General features: G+C 44.3%; 1 long non-coding RNA gene and 1 pseudogene across 1 annotated transcript; both read right to left on the bottom strand.

The window, feature by feature from the left end:
• Positions 1-1,985: 1,985 nt before the first annotated feature.
• Positions 1,986-3,836, bottom strand: LOC138651869 (olfactory receptor 5G9-like; annotated as a pseudogene).
• A 2,118-nt stretch (positions 3,837-5,954) lies between these two features.
• Positions 5,955-12,602, bottom strand: LOC138652067 (uncharacterized). The gene is made up of 2 exons (XR_011315566.1): positions 12,503-12,602; positions 5,955-7,011 (listed from the first exon to the last, which is right to left on the bottom strand). It is a non-coding gene; the product is annotated as an uncharacterized lncRNA (long non-coding RNA).
• Positions 12,603-13,945: the final 1,343 nt, after the last annotated feature.

The raw sequence follows: 13,945 nt of genomic DNA, 5'->3' as shown, positions 1-13,945 counted from the left end.
ATCTGATTCATGCTGCTTGTTCTTTGAGCTGCGGGAATCAGTTGACAGGTTCCAAAATCAATGTTTTCTTAGATGTGCGATGCACAGATGCCGGTGTCAGAACTTCATTGATGTCTGAGCAGCATCAGTTGTGATTGAGCCTTACAACTGGTTAAAGGGTTTGTCGTGGAGTTTAACACTGATTACATATTCTTAGGATCATTTCCAGCCACCTCCGACATCGGGAGCAGCTGATCTGCGCGGGTGCTGGGTAACCGGTTAGACATTAATCCCTTAACGACCAGACTTTTTGCATTTTCCTTTTTTTTGCTCCCCTTCTTCCTAGAGCCATAACTTTTTTATTTTTGGGTCAAATGGCTATGTGAGGGCTTGTATTTTTCAGGAGAAGTTGTACTTTCGAATGACACTATTGTTTTTAACATATTGTTTACTGGAAAGCAGGAAAAAATTCCAAGTGCCTTGAAATTGCAAAAAAAAGTGCAATTCCACAGTTGCTTTTAGTTTTTTTTTTACCATGTTCACTAAATGCTAAAACTGACCTTCCATTATGATTCTCCAGGCCATTAGAACTTCAGCGCCATTTTCCAAGACCTGTAGCGTCTCCATTTTTTGTGATATGTGGCTGAGTGAGGACTTTTGTCAGCCAAGCTGACATCTTTGTTGATACCATTTTGTTGAAGGTACAGTCTTTTCATCACCCGTTATTGAATGTGGAATGTGGGGGCGGCGCTGGAGCCCTCTTACTCAAGAGCCTCATAACTGGATGGGGGCCCTTGGAGGAGCGGAAGCCCGAGGCAGCTGCCTAGTCTGCCTGCCCCTAACGCCACTAATTGTTTGAAATGTGAACACTTTTCATCTGTTTGGGTCTCTTCATCTGCTGGATTGGCTCTAGTGGAAGACACGTCATTCCCTATTATACTGTTTTTACGCTTCTGAAATTGATGCCACTTTTTTGGTGTCTAGTGTCTACCAATAATTTTGGGAAATGTGGAGAGTCCTGATAGGGTCTCTCCATCTGCTGGATTGGCTGTAGTGAAAGAGATATTGTTCTCTATGTCAACACTCCTGATTGGGTGTCCATGTGGTGGGTTGGCTGTAGTGGAAGAGATGTTGATCCCTATTATACTATTTTTACTGTGTTGAAATTGATGCCACTTTGTTGATGTCTGCCACTATTTTTTGTTAATGTGTAGACTCCTGGTTGGGTCTCCTTCATTCATGTTGCCTGTAGTAGTAAGCCTCCGAGACCGTCAGGCCTCCAGCTTTTTGGAGTCAAGTTACCCGTGTTACTATCCTACATATAAGAGTTTTCTGACAATAGTAGTCTTAAAAACTGATATTTGTGCCACCTGAGTGTGGCTCAGCATGAAAGCAAGTTGAGTTGTTGCATGTGGTATCAGGGTTCCCACAAAGGGGCCTACACTGATCCCTCACCCACCTCGTCTTACTGTGACGTTCAATTGAAAGCTGTAAACGTTGTCCCAGACCCCGAAACCTCATGCCTGGCTGATTACTGCTACACCCGTACAGTACAATTTGTACTGTGGGTGAATTGAGGCCACTTTCCTAATGTCTGTCCCTCATTTGATGTGTTTTGGCAGCTGTGGGGCCTGTTTGAATGTGTTGTGCATGCATTTTTTTTGCCTCCCATTGACTTGAATAGCGTTCGGTTATGTTCCGTGAATATTCAATGATTAAATCGGCGAATATTACAAATCCGGCGATCGTAATCCGAACCAAACATTGAAATATTTGCTCACCTCTACAAAGTAGTTAAGTAGAATGATTAGTAATTAATTAAAAAAATGTATTAGCCCTAAAAATATATTTTCAATATTTCATTTTATCTCTACAGTTACATTCCAATCATTTAAATCTTGGCATTTTGGATTTGGACTAAATTATAATATGTGCACCTAACAACATATTATATTCTACATGCTGAAAATAAAATGGAAAAATGAAAAATTAACAGAAATAATTTATCAGAATTTTATCTTCTGTAAAAATATATTTTTGATACTTGATATGACCTCTTTGTTCCGTAGGCCAGGGCCGGCTCCAGGTTTTTGAGGGCCCCGGGCGAAAGAGTCTCAGTGGGCCCCCCTTTAACACATACCCCGATTCATGATCGCATATAAACACAGCCATGTAGTATATAACACTGCCCACGTAGTATATAGCAGCCCATGTAGTATATAGCAGCCCATGTAGCATACAGCAGCCCATGTAGTATATAGCAGCCCATGTAGTATATAGCACAGCCCACATAGTATATAGCAGCGCAGCCCACGTAGTATATAGCAGCGCAGCCCACGTAGTATATAGCAGCGCAGCCCACGTAGTATATAGCAGCGCAGCCACCGTAGTATATAGCAGCGCAGCCCACGTAGTATATAGCAGCCCACATAGTATATAGCAGCGCAGCCCACGTAGTATATAGCAGCCCACATAGTATATAGCAGCACAGCCCACGTAGTATATAGCAGCGCAGCCCACGTAGTATATAGCAGCGCAGCCCACGTAGTATATAGCAGCGCAGCCCACGTAGTATATAGCAGCGCAGCCCACGTAGTATATAGCAGCGCAGCCCACGTAGTATATAGCAGCGCCACTCACTCAGGCACTGGTAGGACTAGGAGCTCCTCCTGAATCTGCCTCATAACTTCAGGGGCGGAGATCAGAGCAGAGAACGTGCTCTCTCCGCCCACAAACAATGTCACACTGGCTGCCTTCTCTTAACCCCTATGTGTGCCTGCCTGGCTGCAGTGACTGAGTGAGAAGATGCTTGTGTCAGAGCTGGCACATAGGGGTTAAGAGAACGCAGCCAGCAGTGACTTTGTGGGCGGAGAGAGCATGTTCTCCTGCTCTGCTCTCCCAGCTGTATCTATGACAGAGTGAGTGGGCCCCCCTCTCTCCCCAGGGCCCCGGCATTTGCCCGGTGCGCCGGGTGCTGACGCCGGCCCTGCCGTAGGCTGTATATAAAAGGGTTTAAGAGAGGAGCAATAACAGTGTACATTAAAGAGACCTCGCTGTTCTGTCTAATCCTATATTTTGACCTCGGTCTAAGGTACACAAAGATCCCTGAACCATAAAATATTGTAACAACTATTAAGTGAGAGGAGCAGGTTGCAAAAGTTTTTTTCTTGCTGGATGTGGAACGAAGTTTTAGAATGTTTGAAATGATCTCCACATAGGAAATTATTATTACTATGAACGGACCAATCATAACACAACCGGCAATCAGAAATATCACAAGTTCATTAACCCAAATGTCCTGGCTGGAGAGTTCTAGGACGGGTGGCACATCGCAAAAGAAATGGTCTATCTCTTTTGATCCACAGAACGATAATGAAAAAGTGAATGTTGTGTGAATTAGAGAATTCACTGCACCAACGGCGTATGATCCCACTATGTGCTGGATACAGACCACTTCACTCATAATCACAGTATACAACAGAGGGTGACATATGGCGTTATAGCGGTCATAAGCCATGGCTCCCAGCATACAGCATTCTGTTCCACAAGACACAATACATCTGTATAGCGCAGCCGGGGAAGGAGATGGCGTTACATTCTGGCCATAGACTGGACAACATCTTCGGGACGGTGCACGAAACATATATTATTTCCAAGAGAGCAAAATTAGCAAGAAAAAAATGCATTGGAGTGCGGAGGCTCAAACTAAGCTTGTACGCAAGGATTATAGATAGGTTCCCACACACAGTGATGATGTATGTACATAAGAAGATCGGAAAAAGGAAGACTTGATTCCCAATTACTCCAGAAAATCCCAGAAGAATAAATCCTGTTACCATTGTGTGATTGTTATTCATTTCATCTGATTATCTAGAAAATAAACAAAAATAATGAAACTAATCTACTATGTTTTTTAAGCAAATAATTGAATATAATATGACATATCAAGGAGACAAAACTTTTCCGGTACATAGCCTACTGTTTGATGAGTATTGCTCCTGTAGATTATGTATCTCAAAAAATTGCTGGGATAAGAAAATGTTCTGCCTGTCCGTCAGGGTTCATTTAGACATTTGATTTTCACGTGTGAGTGCTATGTGTGTTTTTCAGGTATAGCATTCCTACATGTTATGGACTATTGGGCCATTCATAGACCAAGGGGTCAACGCAGATGCTTAGTTAGGGGTACAGCTTGGAGGAGTGAGAAAAACAACTGAGTGGGCCTCTAATCAGAAACCCTGATTACAGCTATGGCGACACAGTGATATTGCCACCGTACTGTGACATATAGTGGTAGATACCAGTCTTGCAGAACGTACAAGTGATCAAAGTACATTTATAGATGGTGACTTACAGCTGACGTTCTTTCTGACGTAGTCGTTCATTTTTCACATCTTCCATCTGGCCCAGACCAGCATGGCAACTTCTTCAGCCATGGCTTGCCTTCACAAACTCCTCTTCCTGCTGCCACCACAATACAGTGCCGCTACTGTCATTTGTGTCCATATTACGGCATCTCTTGTTTGGCACAATAACAGCACTGTTCTTACTGCCCCACATAATAATGTCCAGCACTGTGCCCCTTACATAGTAATAATGCCTCCTTTGTGACCTCTAGATGGTAAAATTGCCCCTATAAAATATTAATGCCCTGTGCAAGTTCCCTAGAAAACAGTATCCACATTTTGCCCCCTTGACATATACTGTACAATGCTTTGAGTCCCCCTATAACAATAATGCATCTTAAGAGTTCCCTTAACATTTAATAATGTTCACTGTGTCCCTCATGTACAGCTCCTCTATACTCAGCATGGTGGACCAACAGTTCTCCTATACACAGTATGATGTCCTCACTGCTCCCACAAAACACAGTATAATGACCCCCACAGAAGCCCTCACACTATTTAATGGCCTCCACAGTAGTCCCTACACTATGTCTCAACCTGTATAACAGCCCTTGTATACGCTTCCACACTGTATATTCCCCGCACAGTTAGCCTCAAACTTTATCATAACGCTCACCACATTAGCCACCAAACTGTATAATAGTCCCCACACAATATAAAGGCCCCCACAGTAGCACCCAAAAAAGTGTGAGGGCCCTAATTGTCCATATAATGTATGCAGGTCCTAGTTATGCCTATAAGGTCACCAGTAGTTTCTATAATGTATAAGGGCCCTAGTAATAGTTTCTATAAGGGGCTCCCATCACTGTTTCAGGGTCCCCCATTGTTTATGATGCCCCCACAAATTTTAATTAAAATAAGAAACATCATATACTCACCTAATCCAGGATCCTGACAACTTCCCAGGGGCGGACCAACACGCCGGGATTCTGACATCCTGGGCGTGCTTCGGCACCTTGACTACAGGCTTAAGGCAACCTGCGGTTCGCAGATCTGAGAGCGGTAGTGCAGGAAGATCGTGTCTCCTTGCTCTAATGCAGGGCTTAACTGTAATAGCGTGCTGTGCATGCCGCCAGAGTTAAGGGTAGGGTAGCTCCGGTGGGCCCCTTTGAGTGTGGGGCCTCCGGTAGCTACACTACTTGGTCCACCCAAAATTGCTGAGACATGTCTGATTTTGAGTCAAGGGTCAGATCAATATCAGAAATGCAAGTTATTGGGTCTGAAAAAATATCAAAAACCTAGAAAAGATAGCACTACAACGAACCAGTAAAATAAAATAATCTTTATTTAATTGCACACTAAAAATAGCATAAAAGTAGTACAAAGGGAGTCCAGGAGATGACAAATGGTCACCAAAGACAGGCAATGTGAAGACCAGCAAGCAGTAACACACAGTACATAGTAGGCGTGCACTACTGTTAGGTTGAACAATTTAATAATAAAATGTTCACTTCACTTAAGTTGCCTACTCCTGGCCTAATGGATATTGATCAGGTGCGCACCAAAGAAATAAACATATAACAACACACAGTCATATGTAAACTCTCCATGATCAATCTATGGCCCAGCTGCAAGGGAAAAGAGACTTTATTCAGTCAGAACACATGGTTACATATCCCCTGTAAGGGGGCTCGGTTAGCTCTAAAATGGGAGTGATCGGATGCATTCCATTGGTTAGTGGGTTGGGCAATGAGCAAGTCCATGGGTGGATCCATGAGGTCATCAGGGTGGGTTGGTCCATGAGGTCATCAAGGTGGGCGTCACTGTGGGTGGATCCATGAGGTGACCAGAGTGGGCGTCATCTTGGATACCAGCCAGGCAGCCACATGGCTCTCTGATACAGGAAATGGCAGCCATCTTTAGTGTCTTACTTTCATCTAAAAAACTTATATAAGATCAAACAATACACGTTATGGGTCACTTCTCTCAATCTCTTATGTCTTGGGGTTAATTAAGTATTTGATCTTATGGCTCTCCTCAACAGTCCCCCCTAAATACTTTATTAACCCTTTTTTTATCTTGATCCCACCGTGATTCCCTAACCCACCAGTGTTAAGTGTCACTATGACATCAGAGGCTTCATGACAATACGGATGCTATAGACACCAGAGAATGTGTGACCAATCATGGATATATCAGGAGGTATCTCGGAGCGCGCTACCAGCGTCCTCGGGACTTTTCTACCTGCTGGATCTATTACTCTCCAATCTCCCATCTCCATGGTTACATAAAATACATATGTCACTCACCCTGATGTAACACATCCTATATCTGACCGTCTCGCCCGGGAGGGGGCAATTGGAGTTTTCACCAGTTTGAGACAAGTTTTCCCTTGTGGAAAACCTCCCTTTGTAGCTGGACTTTGACAAGCAGGTCAGATCCTACTCTGTCCCTAACTGTCTAACAAGTTTACAATGTGAGAGATGGATTAAATTGTGCTATAACAATAAATAATAATAAGATGGATCCAGGAGGCGCTCAGCAATCCTGACTGAAGTAGGAGTAGTCAGGAGCACTTGGTAGGAACCCTCAAATTTCGACTCCAGGGATGTCTTTCTGATGAACTTCTTTACCAGCATGTAGTCACCAGGTTGGAAATCATGGGTACCTTCACTGGAATCTGGATCTGGAATGGATGATAAAACTTGTACATGTGTTACCGACAGTTCTTTTAGTAAGGACAATTACATAATTTACAAGAGTATCACTTCCTAAAGCTAGTTGTTGTGGAAAATATTGACCCAACCTTGGAGGCTCCCCCAAAAAGAATCTCGTGTGGTGTGAGTTTGGTGGGACCCCTTGGAGTGTTTCTGACTGAGTATAAGGAAATGGGCAAAATGTCTGTCCAAGTCTGACCTCCTAACTGGCTTTCAGTATTTTATTTTTCAAGGTGCCATTCAGTGTTTCTACTTTCCCACTGCTTTGTGGGTGATGTGGAGTATGTAAACCCAAATCGGCTCCCACCAATGTCCATAGTTCCTTAGTCAGTGCTGCAATGAATGCGGGTACTTGGTCACTCTCTATTACCTCTGGGACCCCATATCTGCATACTACTTCAGTCATCAGTCTCTTAACAGTCACTCTGGCAGTCATGTTTGTTACTGGATAGGCTTCGGGCCATCCTGAGAACATGTCAGTCACTACCAGTACATACTCGTACTTCCCTACTTTTGGCATTTGAATGTGATCAATCTGAATCCTCCGAAAAGGATAGAGTGGTTTAGCCAATGTTTCTCAGTAACTTTCTGGGGCGGTGCTGGATTGCATGTTGCACACACAAGGCAGGAATTGCAGTATTTTTGGGGTGACAGTAGAGATCCCAAGTGCCATGTAAGTCTTCCAAATCAGGTCAATCATCTGATTCCTGCCTCTGGGCGATACCGTGTGCCCATTCTGTCTCTGAGGAATACAGATTACGGGGTAGACAGAACTTTTTGTTCACCCTCCAGACTCCATCTTCATCCTTTTTTAGCTCCTCCTTTTTGCCATGGCTTCTTTTCATCATCCGATGTCTTGATGTAGATGGATAATCCTCATAAGAGAGCCTTTAGTCCCTTCTTCAGTGTTTTGTGACACGAACACCGCTGCTTTCTCTTTCCCAAATGGATCCGCAGCATAGGTTTTTGCTGTTTTGTCAGCAAAGAAGTTCCTCCTTGCTTCTGGAGAATCCAATCTTCCGTGAGCTTTGATCTTGATCTCTGCAACCTCCGAACGTAGATCAAGACCGGCCACAAGTTCTTGTATGGTAGCAGCATGTTTTACAGGAGTTCCACTGGACGTTAGGTATCCTCTGGCTGCCCAGATACTGCCAAAGTCATGAGCCACTCCGAAAGCATATCTTGAATCCGTGTAGAGGTTGACCACCTTCTCCGTTGCTTCCTGACAAGCCAACGTCAAAGCTTTAAGTTCCGCTTCTTGTGCAGACATGTGCGGTGGTAGTGATCCAGCTGAGATGACCTGGTCATGTGTAACCACGGCATATCCCGTATGGAACCTTCCCGTTTCATCTGCAAATCTGGAACCATCAGTGAGGAACGTCAGGTCAGCATGTGGGAATGGGTCTTCAGACACGTTTTTCTTGGAGGCTACTTCTTTCTGCATTTGTTCAAGACAGTCATGATCCTCCTTTGAGTGTGTAGAGGCATCTTCTCCGAGAGCATCAGCATCATCATCCACATCCCCCCTGGAAAGAGGAAGCAGCATGGACAGTTTGAAGATGCTGCAGCGGACAAGAGTGACATTATCCGGAACCAACAGCGAATATTGTAGTCTCATATGACGCTGCACCAACAGATGTTTAGGGTTGCAGGAATAGCAATTATGTCGTGTGGAGCCATTAAGAGAACTGGATGTCCTCAGATGATATCAGAATTTGGGATTCCAAAAGCTGGTGCAGACTGTATGGCCTGTTTAAGAGCGTAGAAAGATTCCACGGATTTGGTACATAGTGGAAACGCTGATGTCTTGAGGTCTTCGTACAATGGCTGCATCAGCTTTGAGGCATCTGGAATCCTTTGGCAACAATAAGTGATAGGTCAGCCAGCTCATCCGAGGCCCATGTCTTGGGTTCTTGGCAGAACTCAACACCAGAGTCCCATGTCTTGTCACTGGCAAGTGAGTCATCATTGAACACGATATCCATAACAGGCCAATATGCATCGACTGCTTTAAGATTTGCCAGTGAAATTAGATCTTGCCACGCAGCTGGGTAAGTACTTTGGATTTGAAGCATGCTTCTGTAGAAAGGTATCGGCTGTTTTTCTGGATCTGGAGCTTGGTACAACAGAGTAGCAGCTTGCTGGGGTGTAAACTTGACATAGAGGGTGGGCTCCTCAGACATGAGCATTGACACTGTTGGTGGTGACACCTGAGGCGGGAGTAGAGATGGCACCGGAATTGTCAAGGTCTCAATTTGCTCACTAATATTCGCATACTCTAAAATGCGAGTTATTGCTGCATGAAGTTGTTGAGCACTAACGTCTGGCTGAATAGGGTCAAAAGTAGGGGTCACAGCGTGTATGATCATTCTACATGGAAGATTGCCAGCTTTAGTCACCACTATGTCCCCAACAGCTATCTGACCACGTGACTCAACAATGATTTGACTGTCAGCTTAAATAGTCGCCCCTCCTGCTTACACTATAGCTCTAGCTACACCTCCATTATGCTCTAACCGAGAATTGGCAGCTTTAACAATAGCGTCTGTTTCCATTGTCGTTATGTCACCCTTTCCCACCACTAACAAGGGTCCCTCAGGAAGTTCTTTTTCGAAAACAGGTTGCCAACATTCCCTCCCCTTTGTGCTTCCTGTGCTATTGACATCCCCCTCCCAGATTGAGACCCCCCTTGATACAGTTGCCACCATCCCATACATGTGTGCACTTGGCTGCAAGAGAGCCTGTGAGGTACCGGGTATAGGTTAGGTAGACTGTGTGAGAGTGCTATTGTAGTGGAAGCGTTGGGAGGAGAGGCCATTGCTTGGAGCATCTTGTGTGGGTTGTTGTGAACAGGTAATTCAGAACCACAATGGACATTGAAGTTCAGAGCACACAAAGTGACCTGACAATTACCAAAAACATAGGACGAGCTCTGAGACGTGGGAACTCCGCTGACCGCAATCCCCAATCCTATCACACAACACCAGAGGTAGCCGTGGATTGCGCCTAATGCTCCCTATGCAACTCGGCACAGCCTGAGAAACTAACCAGCCCTGAAGATAGAAAAATAAGCCTACCTTGCCTCAGAGAAACTCCCCAAAGGAAAAGGCAGCCCCCCACATATAATGACTGTGAGTAAAGATGAAAACACAAACACAGAGATGAAATAGATTTAGCAAAGTGAGGCCCGACTTACTGAATAGACCGAGGATAGGAAAGATAGCTTTGCGGTCAACACAAAAACCTACAAACAACCACGCAGAGGGGCAAAAAGACCCTCCGCACCGACTAACGGTACGGAGGTGCTCCCTCTGCGTCTCAGAGCTTCCAGCAAGCAAGAAAAACCAACAAAGCAAGCTGGACAGAAAAAATAGCAAACAAAAATAACACAAGCAAAACTTAGCTTATGCAGGACAGACTGGCCACAGGAACGATCCAGGAGGAAGCAAGACCAATACTAGAACATTGACTGGAGGCCAGGATCAAAGCACTAGGTGGAGTTAAATAGAGCAGCACCTAACGACTTAACCTCGTCACCTGAGGAAGGAAACTCAGAAGCCGCAGTACCACTCTCATCCACCAAAGGAAGCTCATAGACAGAACCAGCCGAAGTACCACTCACGACCACAGGAGGGAGCTTGGCCACAGAATTCACAACAGTGGGTGTGCGGCTAAATTGGCAGTGGAAGTGACAGTAGAAAGGGTCGGTGCCGAGGACGATCCAGGCGGGAGCATTGCTAGATAGGGGAAAGGTTCGGTGCCCCATTGGAAACCACTGAGACAGGATACATGGGTAAAGCTTGTTCACTTCCCAAAGGAAAATTGTATTGGCCGTTAGTGGTCATTACTGGGTAACAAGGCTTTGGTGATGTGGTGTATAGCCTTAGTCTAAGATGTTCACCACCAGGAGCAGCACATTTGCCATCCAGAAAATGGCTACCGTCAGAATTACATTTGCCATCCACAGAATGGCCGCCGCCAGCATGAACACATTTGCCATCCATAAAATGGCTGCTACCAGCATTAACAAATTTACCATCCACAAAATGGCTACTACCAGCATTAACAAATTTACCATTCACAAAATGGATGCTACCAGCATTAACAAATTTACCATTCACAAAATGGCTGTCGTCAGCACTAACAAATTTGCCATTCACAAGATGGCCGCCGTCAGCACTAACAAATTTGCCATTCACAAGATGGCCGCCGTCAGGGTTAGCACATGGCTCTGGGCCACCATTATAAGGTGGTGGCCCCTCACAGGATATATTTTTGTAATACACATAACTCAAAACTCTGCCCTTTTTATTCCTTTCCTCTTCTACCCAATTTTCTCTATACAGACTTTCAGAGACTCTCTCCCATGCCCTAGCAGTAGACAACAATCCATTATCTTCTAGGATACCTTTTCTTTCTTTCAAGACAATCTTCCACTCCAGGGGCTGTAACCTTCCTCTTCTGGCATTCCACACAACTTCATAAGCTTTTTACATTGTTTAACATGACTCTTTCCTTCACGAGTCGCTACTAATGTACACGGGTCTAACTTGCCATCTGAATTTGGCTTAGTGCCAATACGGCAGAACTGCATTAATTTCTCCATCTTTCTATAGATATCTATATCTCTATCAAGATAACAAACACCAAACAAACAATAAGACGGGGGAGATGACTCAAACCTGAGATTCTAAAGATAACTGAGTCTGCAGTACTCAGTTCCTATTCTTTCTTGTCACGTGGTCCCTGTCTGACTTCCGTGTTCCGTACTTTACAAACCAATTATTCCCTACTTAGTCAAATTGCTCCCTAACTTACCAGTCCCCGTGCAGAGTCAACTCACTCGATGCCACGGGGCAAAAAAACTGCTCCCTAACTTACCAGTCCCCGTGCAGAGTCAACTCACTCGATGCCACGGGGCAAAAAAACTATAAATTTATTTATTTGGCTCGAACTGAGTCATCTCACTCCAAGTTTTAATGAGCCGCTACACATTTTATTAGGCGCCGAACTGAGTCATCTCACTCCAAGTTTTACCGGGCCCCCCTAGGCCGAGTCAATCACTCAAGGTCCTAGTCTCTCTTATAGAGAACTGAAAATCTTATCACAGGCGACAACCATGTACTGTACCACAGACAAAAATATTTTTTTTTTTTTCTTACACTTGCTTGCTTTTCTTTTCTAAAAACTTGCTTTTCCTGTTCTAACACTTGCTTTTCCTTCTCTAAAAAAACTTGCTTTTCCTGTTTTAACTACCAGTCATCTCCCCTCCTCACAACACATAACAGGCAGTAGGCAACTAAAACATGTGACGGTTCTTGCAATTAAATGACCAGCAGCGGAGAGACCCTTCTGCCGTCTTACAGATACCATGAAGACCGGACACGGTCAGGCAATCTGCACAGGATACCCCGAAGGACACAGGTAAAGACTACAGATTATAAAAATCAGCAGACTTACCGTGTTCTGATAAGGAGGTGATCAGTCTCCATGTTCGGGGTATTCAGCGCGTCGTGCCATTCCAGTCGCCGGTCCTCAGGGTTCAGGGCTCTTCCTCTGCTGGCCCAACGTTGGGCAGCCAAATTGTTAGGTTGAACAATTTAATAATAAAATGTTCACTTCACTTAAGTTGCCTACTCCTGGCCTAATGGATATTGATCAGGTGCGCACCAAAGAAATAAACATATAACAACACAAAGTCATATGTAAACTCTCCATGATCAATCTATGGCCCAGCTGCAAGGGAAAAGAGACTTTATTCAGTCAGAACACATGGTTACATATCCCCTGTAAGGGGGCTCGGTTAGCTCTAAAATGGGAGTGATCGGATGCATTCCATTGGTTAGTGGGTTGGGCAATGAGCAAGTCCATGGGTGGATCCATGAGGTCATCAGGGTGGGTTGGTCCATGAGGTCATCAAGGTGGGCGTCACTGTGGGTGGATCCATGAGGTGACCAGAGTGGGCGTCATCTTGGATACCAGCCAGGCAGCCACATGGCTCTCTGATACAGGAAATGGCAGCCATCTTTAGTGTCTTACTTTCATCTAAAAAACTTATGTAAGATCAAACAATACACGTTATGGGTCACTTCTCTCAATCTCTTATGTCTTGGGGTTAATTAAGTATTTGATCTTATGGCTCTCCTCAACACTACCTCCCACACATAAATACTGTATATGAGCTAATCACAATAGCAAGTGTCTAGAGATAATTACAAAAAGGCAAGTGCCAAATATTGACTGAACCTGCAAGATTACGCTGTGCTCCATAGAAAGGACAGGAGGAGTGAACACCATGTAAAGACCATAATATTACCTGCTGGAAAAGCACACTGCCGACAAGCCCCTACGCGCGTTTCGGCGCGATGCCTTCTTTCGGGGGTGTCTGAAAAAATATCAGATGGCATGCAGATGACATCCAAGTGCGATAAAATTTTCACAGATTGTCAGAAAGAAGATAGTGGAGAATTCTTTTTTTATTTTTTTATTCATCCATGTGCAAAAAAAATGACACTCAGACCACACTCTGATCAAAGTCATTTTTCTCATCCGTGGAAAAATCGGACGTTTAATTGGCCCCTTAGAACAAGTCACTGCGGTTCTTTAGATGGTCCATTAATCCACGACTGGAGAGATCTGACCCCGAGGATCTTCAGTGATTATCAGAACAAAGCTTCAGTGTATGCCACATACAGCCACATGCGTACCTGCAGTACAATCTTTGTTCTGCTGATCTTAAGAGAAGGGAAGACTTAGACTTTCATCGTCTCACACTGATGAAATATTCTAATAGTCAAACATTAAAACATTATTTTTTTTCCCCAAATCACAGTTACATATGAAAAAAGTCACTTACTGTGTATAAGTTATTATCCATTTTTTTTCCAGGATGCAGAGGGATTC

This window comes from Ranitomeya imitator, chromosome 10 (genome assembly GCF_032444005.1).
Source record: "Ranitomeya imitator isolate aRanImi1 chromosome 10, aRanImi1.pri, whole genome shotgun sequence".
Classification (NCBI taxonomy): Eukaryota; Metazoa; Chordata; class Amphibia; order Anura; family Dendrobatidae; genus Ranitomeya; species Ranitomeya imitator.
This window is presented reverse-complemented; position numbering and strand designations above follow the sequence as displayed.